Source organism: Canis lupus, chromosome 22, assembly GCF_011100685.1.
Source record: "Canis lupus familiaris isolate Mischka breed German Shepherd chromosome 22, alternate assembly UU_Cfam_GSD_1.0, whole genome shotgun sequence".
In the NCBI taxonomy this organism is placed as follows: Eukaryota; Metazoa; Chordata; class Mammalia; order Carnivora; family Canidae; genus Canis; species Canis lupus.
The window spans coordinates 19,444,342-19,455,539 of NC_049243.1; the positions used below are offsets into that span (position 1 = coordinate 19,444,342).

The 11,198-nt window shown below is 35.2% G+C and overlaps 1 pseudogene; it reads right to left on the minus strand.

Annotated features, from left to right (window-relative positions):
• Positions 1–2,550: 2,550 nt before the first annotated feature.
• On the minus strand, positions 2,551–3,055 carry LOC100687653 (annotated as a pseudogene).
• Between the last annotated feature and the right edge of the window lie 8,143 nt (positions 3,056–11,198).

Sequence of the window (11,198 nt, forward strand, 5' to 3'; positions counted from 1 at the left end):
TATACTCTGTTTTATTGATCTATGTGTGTTTTTATGCCAGTACCATACTGTCTTGATCCCTACAGCTTTGAATATAACTTAAAGTCCAGAATTGTGATGCATCTGGCACTGGTTTTTTTTTTTTTTTTTTTCAATATTAGTTTGGCTATTCGAAACTTTTGTGGTTCCATACACAAAAGGATTTAGGATTGTTTGCTCTAGCTCTGTGAAAAATGCTGGTGGTAACTTGATGAGGATTGTGTTAAATGTGTAGATTGCTTTGGGTAGTATAGACATTTTAACAATATTTGTTCTTCCAATCCATGAGCATGGAATGTTTTTTCCATTTCTTTATGTTATCCTCAATTGCTTTCATCATTGTTTTATAGTTATCAGAGAACAGGTCTTTCAACTCTTTAGTTAGATTTATTCCTAGGTATCTTATGGTTTTTGGTGAAATTGTAAATGGGATCGATTCCTTGATTTTTCTTTCTGCTGCTTCATTATCAGTATGTAGAAATGCAATAGATTTCTGTATATTGGTTTTGTATCCTACAACTTTGTTGAATTTGTGTATCAGTTCTAGCAAATTTTGGTAGAGTCTTTGGGGTTTTCTATACAGAGTATCATGTTGTCTGCAAATAGTGAATGTTTCACTTCTTTCTTGCTGATTTGGATGCCTTTTGTTTCTTTTTGTTGTCTGATTACTGAGGCTAGTACTATGTTAAATAACAGTAGTGAGAGTGGACATTTCTGCCTTGTTCCTGACTGTAGAGGAAATGATCTCAGTTTTTCCCCATTGAGGATGATATCACCTGTGGGTTTTTCATATATGGCCTTTTGTCCTCAAAAGGCAATGCCACCTCTCTCAGATACACTCCAAGAAGAAGAAACAGTCTCCCCAAGTACATCCCAAGTAATCCTCAGATTGCACCTGGTAGCCTGGGTTACTTGCCTGTCTTTTCTCCAGAAGCACTGCAGTGCCCTCAAGGAGCTATACTAGTCATGTTGCAGATCTCTAAAACTCTAGTCTTTGATCTCCAGTGGTTGCAAAACTCACAAAAAAATCAGCCCCCCTCATTTTCCCAGTCAATGGCCTTGGGGCAATGTTCTCCTTGTGTGATCCCCTGTGTACTCCTCTCTCCCCATTTTTCCAAAATCAGGGCTCCTCCCTTCTGTAGCACCTGTGATCTGTTCCCCCCCAAAACCACATCTCTTCACTTCCTACATTCCTCGATGTGGCCTCTTCTCTTCCTCTAGTTGTACAGTTTGTTCTGTCAGTCTTCACATCAATTTCTTGGGTATTCAGAATGATTTGATATTTATCTGGCTACGTTTGAGGGAGGAGGCAGGTGTAGGGTCCTCCTACTACTCTGCCATCTTGGCTACCTCCTCCACATACATTCTTGTACATAACCAACAACTTTCATTTTCTTTACATATGGTAATCACTACCATATAATTATCTTTGCTAACGCTCTTATACTCACCTAAGGTCCCACCACATAATCCTTTAGTCAAATTTAAAAATATCCTGACCTCTCCCTTGTTCCTTCATGTAGCATATCATTACTTCTAATTTACTTCTATGGTGAATTTAATGTCTTTTATTTTATTTTTTTACGTTTGAATAACAATTTAATTTAGGGCTTTTTAAAAAAGCAGGAAAACAACCAAGAGAATGAGAATTGGTTAAAAAAAAAGAAGAAGAAAAAGGAGTTAGAGAAATAAGCAATAAGCCCTATAGGAGTAACTGAAACTGATACAACAAATATTGAAAGCGTTCACTGGATACCTGGGAAAATGGACTCTAAAGAATCACCTCAGACATATCCTAATAAATTATTAGACTTTACATATAGAGAAACCTCAGTACCTCTAAGCAAAAAACAATAAAAAACTTATAAGCCAAAATAATTATAGTGTCATCGGACTTATCAAAATCAAAAAGGTACCAGACCCAGATGGTTTCACAGGGTTTACCAAATCTTTATAGACTGTGTAGTTCTGATGCCATCTGAGATAGAAAATGAAGGAAACATTCCAATTTTTTTAATGAAGTGTAACACTGATACCTAAATCTACTACATATAACACAAAAAATTAAATTAGAACAATATTTATGTCTATTCAAGTGGGCAGTCTCCAAGATGATACCCAATGATCACTGCCCCTGGTGTTTACATCCTTGTGTATGTCATCTTTTCCCCTTGAATGTGGACTGGACCTAGTGACCCCTAGTGACCCTGAACTAATAATACAGGAAAAGAAATGGGATGTCCCTTCCAAGACTGTGGGTTTCTGTCTTGTCTATTTTCTTTCTCTTAGAACCCTCTCAATTTGGAGGAAGCAAGCTTCTAGGTTGTGAGTAGCCCTGTGGCAAGCCCAGGCAAGCTCAAGAAACTCATATTCCCAGCAATAGTCAGTGAGGACCTGACAACAGCCTCTTGAGTGAGTTTCCACACAATCTTCCCTCAGTTGAGTCCTGGCTGACATCTTGATTACAGCCTCATGAGAGACCTGAGCCAGAGGCACCCAGCCAAGCCACATGTAGATTTCTGACCCCTGAAATCACATGCTGTAGTAACCTCTGCTCCTCTACCTAATGCCCGACCTTGAATCAGTGCAACACTTATTAAAGGGAGTCTCATAAATCTTGTTAAGGTGTTTTACATGAACATACATAAGGCCATTCCATCCTCTGGAGTTGCTAGTGCTTTCACAACATTCAGATCAGATCCTGAGGAGAAAGTATTTTTTTGCCCCATGAACAATGAGACCTTTCCCGTCTGTCCAATTTTCCAATTCAATCACTTTTTCCAGAAGTTGTAGCATCCTAACACCTGGGAAAGCATACATTTTACTTGGTTGTTCAGGGTAAGAATACCAATGCCACTGTCTTCCTTCTGAAGGTCAACGGATCCACCAGGAAACTGTTGTTGTTGTTGTTGTTGTTGTTGTTTTTTAATTCTTCCTCATGGAAGCCATGAGATGTATTATAAAGGGACAATCCAGTTTGATGTAGTAATTTTGTCCTTACAGACAAAGATGATGTCTTCAGAAGATTTCCTGCCATTTTTATGGGCTATAATACTGATCTGGGTCAAGGTGATAAAAAGAACTAATAATCATCCAAGCAAAGTACTCAAATGTTGCGATCTACCGCACTCAGCGCCCGCGGAGCTCCCGGGCCTCCTTCCTCCCTGCGCCCGCCCCAATTTAATGTCTTTTAAATGCATAAAATAATTTGTAGTAAGTCTTCTATTGTGTGTCTTAAAAATATATCTCACACTTAGGAATGTTTCATTCAAAAGGTTAAGATATACTCCTTTTTGTAATTTTTAAATTTGTGTTTATAGTTTTTAAGAAGCTAAAACTACTAGACCACAAGAGATCTGAACAAAAAAGGTATATATGAAAATAGTTCCTCTGTCAGCAAATGAATATCTTTTATCACCTTGTATCTTTAGATTTATTTAATGGAGAGACATTCTAAAAGTAAAGAAATATGTGATGTGTAGCTTGGGAATATTATTGTCCAAATTTAGTGAGTTGTAGAAGTAATAGGTCCCTCTTTCTAGTATCATTAATGTATCACTCTTTGCTGTCTTTTTCTTATAGTAGGAAATTTATTCCTAGTCAAAAAATTCAGGTCATTGCTGTAGAAGGATATTTATAGCATAAGTGAATAATTTTTCAACAAGTGAAGAATTTAAAGGATAAATGTTACTCTGCTTGTGAAGTTTGTCTGTGTACTTCCTCTAAGTCGATAAGAGAATGTGTGGTAAAACCGTGGGTGTAACAGAAGGTTCTCAGACTGTCATAAAGCTGGAGGATATGATGGAAGATCCGTCTATTCTTAGCAGAAAGCAGGCAGAGAGTGCAGGAGAGAACTGCTACTCTTCAATGAGAGAAAAGGACAAAGAACCAAAGAACACTGGGAATAGTAGCACAGAGGAAGATTTGTCATTCTTTATATATCAGATGATTTTTCATAGAAATCAATAGATTATTTTTATTACTTTAGCAGAAAGTTGACTGCGGAGAAACTTCCTGCACATTCATGGATGTGATAATTCTAATGTCCTTGAAAGTCTTACCCTGTATGAATTTAATTGATGAGAGTAACTTTTTAAAGTAGTATTTTGGTAATACTCCTCATACAATATGGCTCTTTTTTTTTCAGATATGTGTAGCCAACAATATTTCAGTGAAAATCAAATTACCTTTTATTTAGATGTTTGCATGCCAACTTGAAAGTTTTTCATAGAAAACTTGTTTTGTTTGTTTTTCATAGAAAAATCCTTATTTCTTTCAAATGATTTAAATGACTAGATTTAGTTTTATGAAGGTGTTTTTTTTTTTTTTAAATCTTGAGTAGTCTTAAATGCATTTAGTAATATAGAGACCTTGGAGCCTATGATTTTATGTTATCTGTATTGTATAATGAGGTAATTATTTTCTTGATAACTGGTGTCAGAATTTCCCTTATAGGAGAAACCATTTTCAGTAGGAAAGTGCCTTGATGAATCTCTTGGCTTGGGTAAGTCCCTGTAAAGATAATATCAGGCAATGATGAAGTACAAATTAAGGAGAGAAAAGGGAGGTTGAAAGAAGAACCAACTAAATGAAGAGAAACTGGTATGACATAGGGTAAAAAAAAAAAACTAGTTAATCTCCTCATTTAGTGGAGTAAGCAAAGGCCACTTTAAAGTTGATGAGCCAGGACACTTGGGTGACTCAGTAGGTTGAGCATCTAACTCTTGATTTTGGCTCAAGTCATGATCTCCAGGTTCTTGGATCAAGCCCAGCATTGGGCTCTGCATTCAGCAGGGAGTCTGCTTGAGATTCTCTTTCTCCCTCTCCCTCTGGTCCTCCTCCCACTCACATGCTCTCTCTCTCAAATAAATAAACAAATCTTTAAAGGTGATGAGCCCTGGCATTTTATTTGAAATAGTATATAGTATTTTGATTTAAAACACTTCTTAGTGTCTCCTAAGAAGTTTAGAAAGTCTACCATATCTTAGATTGTGAACATATTATTTACAGACACATTTGCTTATAGAAATAGAAGAGACTGAATTTAATACATGGGTTGTTGCATACGTGAAAATATTGCTCTTCAAAATGTAGCCCAAAGACCAGCAGCATTATAAAAACTTGTTAGAAATGCATATTATTAAATACCACCCCAATTACCAAATCAAGATTTATCTTTTACCAAGATTCCCTTTTGATTTTTATGTATATTCAATTTTGAGAAGCCCTGAACAGAACCTCACAATTTCACACAGATAAGCAGAAAACCAAGAAGCTTCTGTTGGCGTGCAGTGGTAAAGGCTTCAGTGTTCAGCCACATCTAAAGTTAGTCTTTGGAACTTTGTGGCTCATAACTGCTCATAGAAGAATGAGAAAAATTAAATATTATTGGAAATTCAAGACAGCTGGCACAATGCTACCATTGAAGACTGAGTTAAAATCTTAATTCCTGAAAATTTAAGATTTGATTAAAGATGACATTTCCCCCTCAGGATTTCTGCATACCTGTTAGGGTTTGAAAGAACAAAATTCTGCATAACCTGACTCAAATAGAAAAATGGAGAGGGAAAGTAATTTGGATGCAAAAATTCACAGACACAGTCTAGGTTGCTTACACCACTAGGTGGAAAGAATGGTACAAAGTAAGCCCATGAAGGAAGATTGAGGCTAATGAGAAAAAGCATTAAAAGCTATTCTGTAGACAGGGGTTTAGGTTGGCTCAGTTTGTTAAGTGTTAGACTCTTGGTTTTGGCTCAGGTTGTGATCTTAAGAGTTGTGAGATGGAGCCCCCACCTAGACTCTGTGCTCAGTGGTGAGTCTACTTAAAGATTCTCTCCTTCTGCCCCTCTCCTGACTTGTGCTTGCTCTCTCTCTCTCTCTCTCTCTCTCAAATAAATTGATAAATCTTTTAAAAAACTATTCAGTAGACAAAGAGACTAGGTAAGTTTTAAAAATTTTGGATAAGATACTACCATTTTTAGAGTATTTCCAATAAACTGCTTAATAAAATTTGTTTTCACATTTGCAGAGTCTATCTTACTTTGATCTCATTACTTTTAAGTTATTATGTCAAAGAAAATTGATAATATGATGAAGGAATAGGCAAAAGTTCTCAACTATAGTCCTAGTATTGCATCAGAATATTAAATATAGTAGAAAAACTCTTCTTGTGTACATTTACTATTGTGTTTCATCATTAACATCAACCTTAAGAGGCTTATAAATAGGATCTAATCTAATATAGTACAGTATATTTGGAGATATTTGCCCTATACTGTTTTGGCCTAAAGGTTACTGAAACAAGTTTTAGATGAAATTATAATAGTGTTGTAAGGAAGCTAAGAATACTTTACATTTAAAAATTTTTACAAAAAACTTTTCATTTGTAAATAATGATATATAGGTAACATGCATTCAAAAATGCTAGGTATGATTAATATTAATAAGCTTGATTTTCATCTCATGAAGTAAAGCTATGATCTTGCCTTGAATATTTTTCTGGAATGAAAATTGCTAAAGGGTCAAGATAAATAATGTGGAATACTCTTTTTGGCACAAATTACCCTTATTTCTATTTTACTCAAAGGAGACACTATAATACTTTTTATTCTGAAGTCAGACAACCTAGGACAAAACTCTCATTTACCATTATATACCATCATGACCAGTCAAATTATTACTCTTTGTGCCACAGATTCTTGATCTGAAAGGAGAACATTTTTATAAATATTTACCCAAAATATACTGTATAATATGTGCAACACAATCTAGCAAACCTAATATATAAGAGCCTGTTGACTCTTTAATGTACATTTTACCATACACACCTCCCCCCAGAGACAGAAATGTATAGAGAGTTCTAAATTTATCCATCATTAGCTTACATTATTTTTTGTTCCTAAACTTATTAATTAATTGCAGTTTATCTGGCATCATCGTACCAAAGTCCAGGTAAAACAACATATTCTCATCAAGTTTCTACCTCCATGGGATGTTGGTGAGATTTGGAAAATTTTTCATCAAATGGTAACTGAAAAAAGCCTATCAAGTTATTACATATTTTTATAAATTGGAAAGAATGAAGTGTGAATTTGGGAATAGAGATATACAAGAGAATACCTCTAATGTTTTAAGAGTTTTTGGTTTTGTTTTAGAGAGTGTGCAAACAGGGATGGTGCTGGAAGGGCTATGAGGTCCTTGATGGCTTTTGAGAGTGCAATAGTAGGTTTTCATACTTATGGGAATGATCACATACAGGATGAAATTAATGATGCAGGAGACGCAGCAGCCAAGTAATAGATCAGTGTCCCTACAGCTATGTTCTCTTCTCTCCATTCTTCCAGTAGACCCATGAACAATATATAATGGAAATTTGATCATGTCATTTGTCTTGCTCAAATCTCTGTTAATGACTCCCCACTAATTTCAGGATGCATCTTAGAGTTCTGGCACTGATCTGTGTACTAGACATACCAAGTTGAACAAATAGTGTTAGTCCTTGCCCTAGTGGAATTTATAATCTAGTTGAAAGAAAAGGCCAAAATCAACAAGCCAAATAAGCTAAAGGAGTACTGTTGGGCAGAGAATACTAAGCAGTATTTGTATGCTGTTGAAAACAATTCAGAAGGAAGAAAGGGAGTGGCAGAGAATCTGATGAAAGGACTAAACTCCATAAGGAGAGGGGATGAATACAGAGTGCATATGAAATGATTATTTTTGGCAACAAGAACAGAATTCTGTTGCAGAAGGAGGGAGGAAGAAGAAACTCATTTGCTATTGGTAACCCCAACTTTCATGATCTATATGAATTGAACTTTCCTTCTTGCTTCTTTTCTCTTTCACATGTTGGACTCTTCCACCCTATTGTCATTTCCTCTGTTGCCAAAGCCCTACTGGGGGCCGTATAACTTGAGGGCTCATCCAATCTTTTATAATCCAAATAAAACCCTTCCCTGTGTCTAATAATTAAAGGTCCAAACCAGCAATACCACCTATCATATTTCAGCCCATAATATTTGTTGCTATAACTGTGACTTAAAAACCAATATCCAAATCTCACAAGGGTTGTGATTTCCCCACAAGGTGTTTTTGTTTTGTTTAGTTGTTTCCTCCCGTGTTAATCATTGGACATATTAAATTCACTTGGGCTGTAAATCTAATTCAGTACTCTGCATAAATCAGCCAACAAAATGAGAATTGGATTGGACCGATTAGATTAGCATATTAGCCTCCCTTTGGAGTGCAGTGGGTGGCAAAGTCAAAGAGGTCAAATCACTATAGGGAAATGATTTAAAAGAAAGGTAGAGAAGTTTGTTTTATTGCACCAGTAATTTTTATCAACATGATGATTTTTTATACGCCTTTGTTAATGTTTCTAAAACACAAGTGAGACTTTGCCTTTCTGTTTCTTAAAGATTGTGAATTCCCTAATTTTCAGTCTCTCTATATAGACACATCCTTGTAAAAATAGATATGCCCTTAATATCTAAGTTGATATGTCCTTAATAAAAATGCTTAAGCTGCTTCAAATCTGCCAAAGATTCAACTAATTCCTCTTACTCATATTCATATAATTTTCTTTTTCTCTTCCAAAACTCTCTGGCTTCACATATCCTGTTTCCTCTGCCTGAACTATTCTCATGTTGCTGTTGTTGTTGTTTTCTCATTTTCACAAACTCCATTCAACTTTCAATAACAGGCGATGATATTACTTCATCTATGAGGTCTCAACTGACCACTCCAGTGTGCTTTGAATATTTCCTTACTTACTTCATTTTCATGGCCTTTTTCCACATTGTTTTGTATTTTTACTTATTGTCTCTCATATGCCTTGCCTCCATCAGGATAGACATTATCTTTTATTTTTATATTTCTAGTGCACAGTGACGTACTTGATATGTAGAAGGTGTTCAATATATTTTTGTTTGAACATAACAAGAAGCTAAAAGAAGGATATTTAATTTTTCGGCTAGCCAAGTAGATGAATGAAGGTACTATTAAACAGTATAATAAATATAAAGCAAAAACACACATTTTGCAATTAAAGATCCTGTGTTCATTCCAGAGGTTTTGAGATTGAGACTTGGTGGTGGTAAATAAAGTTTAACAATTAAACATATGAATCGAGATGTTAGCACTATTCTCCAAATGCAAGATAAATAATTGGAGGGAATTAACATGCAGTTGGTTAATAACCAAGTGAGTACATAATTTTGTTAGTGGAAAGTGCCTACGTAAAATGATGGACAAATTGGAAATACTGATGAACACCGTTCTTATGGGATGTTCAGAGGGTGATAAGACAGGAGAAAAAAAAGTTTTAAAAATAAGTTTATTTGTTTTTGGAATCTCTGCACCCAATGTGGAACTCGAACTCATGACCCGAGAATAAGAGTTGGGTGCATTTTGGACTGAGCCAGTCAGGCGCTCCAAGACAGAGAAAACTAAACATATAAGAAAAGGAGAATCAGGAAAGGTTCACTCATGGGAATCCAATATGAGTTTCCAAAAGAAAGACTTTATTTTTTTTAATTTTTTTTGGTGTTTTTTTTTTATTTATTTTTTATTGGTGTTCAATTTACTAACATACAGAATAACCCCCAGTGCCCGTCACCCATTCACTCCCACCCCCTGCCCTTCTCCCCTTCTACCACCCCTAGTTCCTTTCCCAGAGTTAGCAGTCTTTACGTTCTGTCTCCCTTTCTGATATTTCCCGCACATTTCTTCTCCCTTCCCTTATATTCCCTTTCACTATTATTTATATTCCCCAAATGAATGAGAACATATAATGTTTGTCCTTCTCCGACTGACTTACTTCACTCAACCAAAAGAAAGACTTTAGCCACAAAACATTATATACAGCTGAAAAAGCAAGTAAATAACCCTGATAATGATTTTGGGTTGGTTATTAGAAGATGTCATCCAAGATGTGGACATGTAAGGATGGATACCAAATTTCTGCATATTGAGGAGTGAATAGAAGAAGAGAAAAGGAAGGTATTTGGTGAATGCTTATTGGCTTTGAGCATTTATATATACTTACATATACACCATTTTTTTTGTTTTGTTTTCTTCATTCTTTTTTTAGATCCAATTTTCTATCTGATACAATTTTCCTTCAGCTGAAGAACTTGCTATAATATTTCTGGTAGTGAAGATCTGCTAACAAAATTTGTTTAAGAAAGTTTACCTGTAGTATAAAAATATATTTTAATAGGTGTGGCATTCTAATTCAGCAGTTCCCCCCCCCCCGCCTTCAATTCTTTAATGTTATTGCTACATTGTCTTCTACTTTAATTATGTCTGGTAAGGAGTTGGTTCCCATTCTTATCATTTCTCCCCTCCTTATGTAATTTGTCTCCTATTATTTCATGCTTTTAAGATTTTCTCTTAATAATTGATTTCCATTAGCTTAATTGTAATGTGCCTTGGTGTGATTTTAAGTTTATCATGTTTTAAGCTTAGTGTCTGAATTTCTACCCTTACAGATTTCCACAAATTTGGAAATGTTCAGCAGTTAAGGCATTCAAATAGTTTTTCTGCTATTTCACCTCTCCTTCTGGAGCTCTGTGTGTGTGTGTTTGTTGCATCATGCGATAGGGTACTACAGATTACTGACACCCTTTGTATTTGTTTCATGTATATTCTTTTGGAAAGCTCTTTTTGCTACACATTTAAATTCACTGATTTTCTTTTCCCTGTGGTTTCTATCTTTTCTTAGAGCCCTTCAAATGAATTTTTTCATATATTGTATTTTTCATCCTTATAAGTTCCATTTGATTATTTTTTATATTCTTTTTTTTCTCCTCAGTGTGTTCATTCATGAGTATATGGTACATTTTTAAAATTGTTCTTTCAATGTTCTTTTCTGTTAATTCTACCTTTGTCATTTGTATGTCACTTTCCTGGTTATGGGTGATATTCACCTGCTTCTTCATATGTCTAGTAATATGTTAATGGATTCTGGGCACTGTGATTTACATGCAAAAGTGCTGAATTTTGTGTTACTCATTTAAAAGATGGTTGATATTTTCTGGAAGGCAGTTATATTCATGTGCATAGATTTGTTCCTTTTGTGACAGTCTTCATTCTAGAACTTATTTAGCATCACTAGTAACGTAAACTCTTCTGAGGTGTACATTTAATGCCCCATGCATTTAGTAAGAATTTTCCATTTTTGA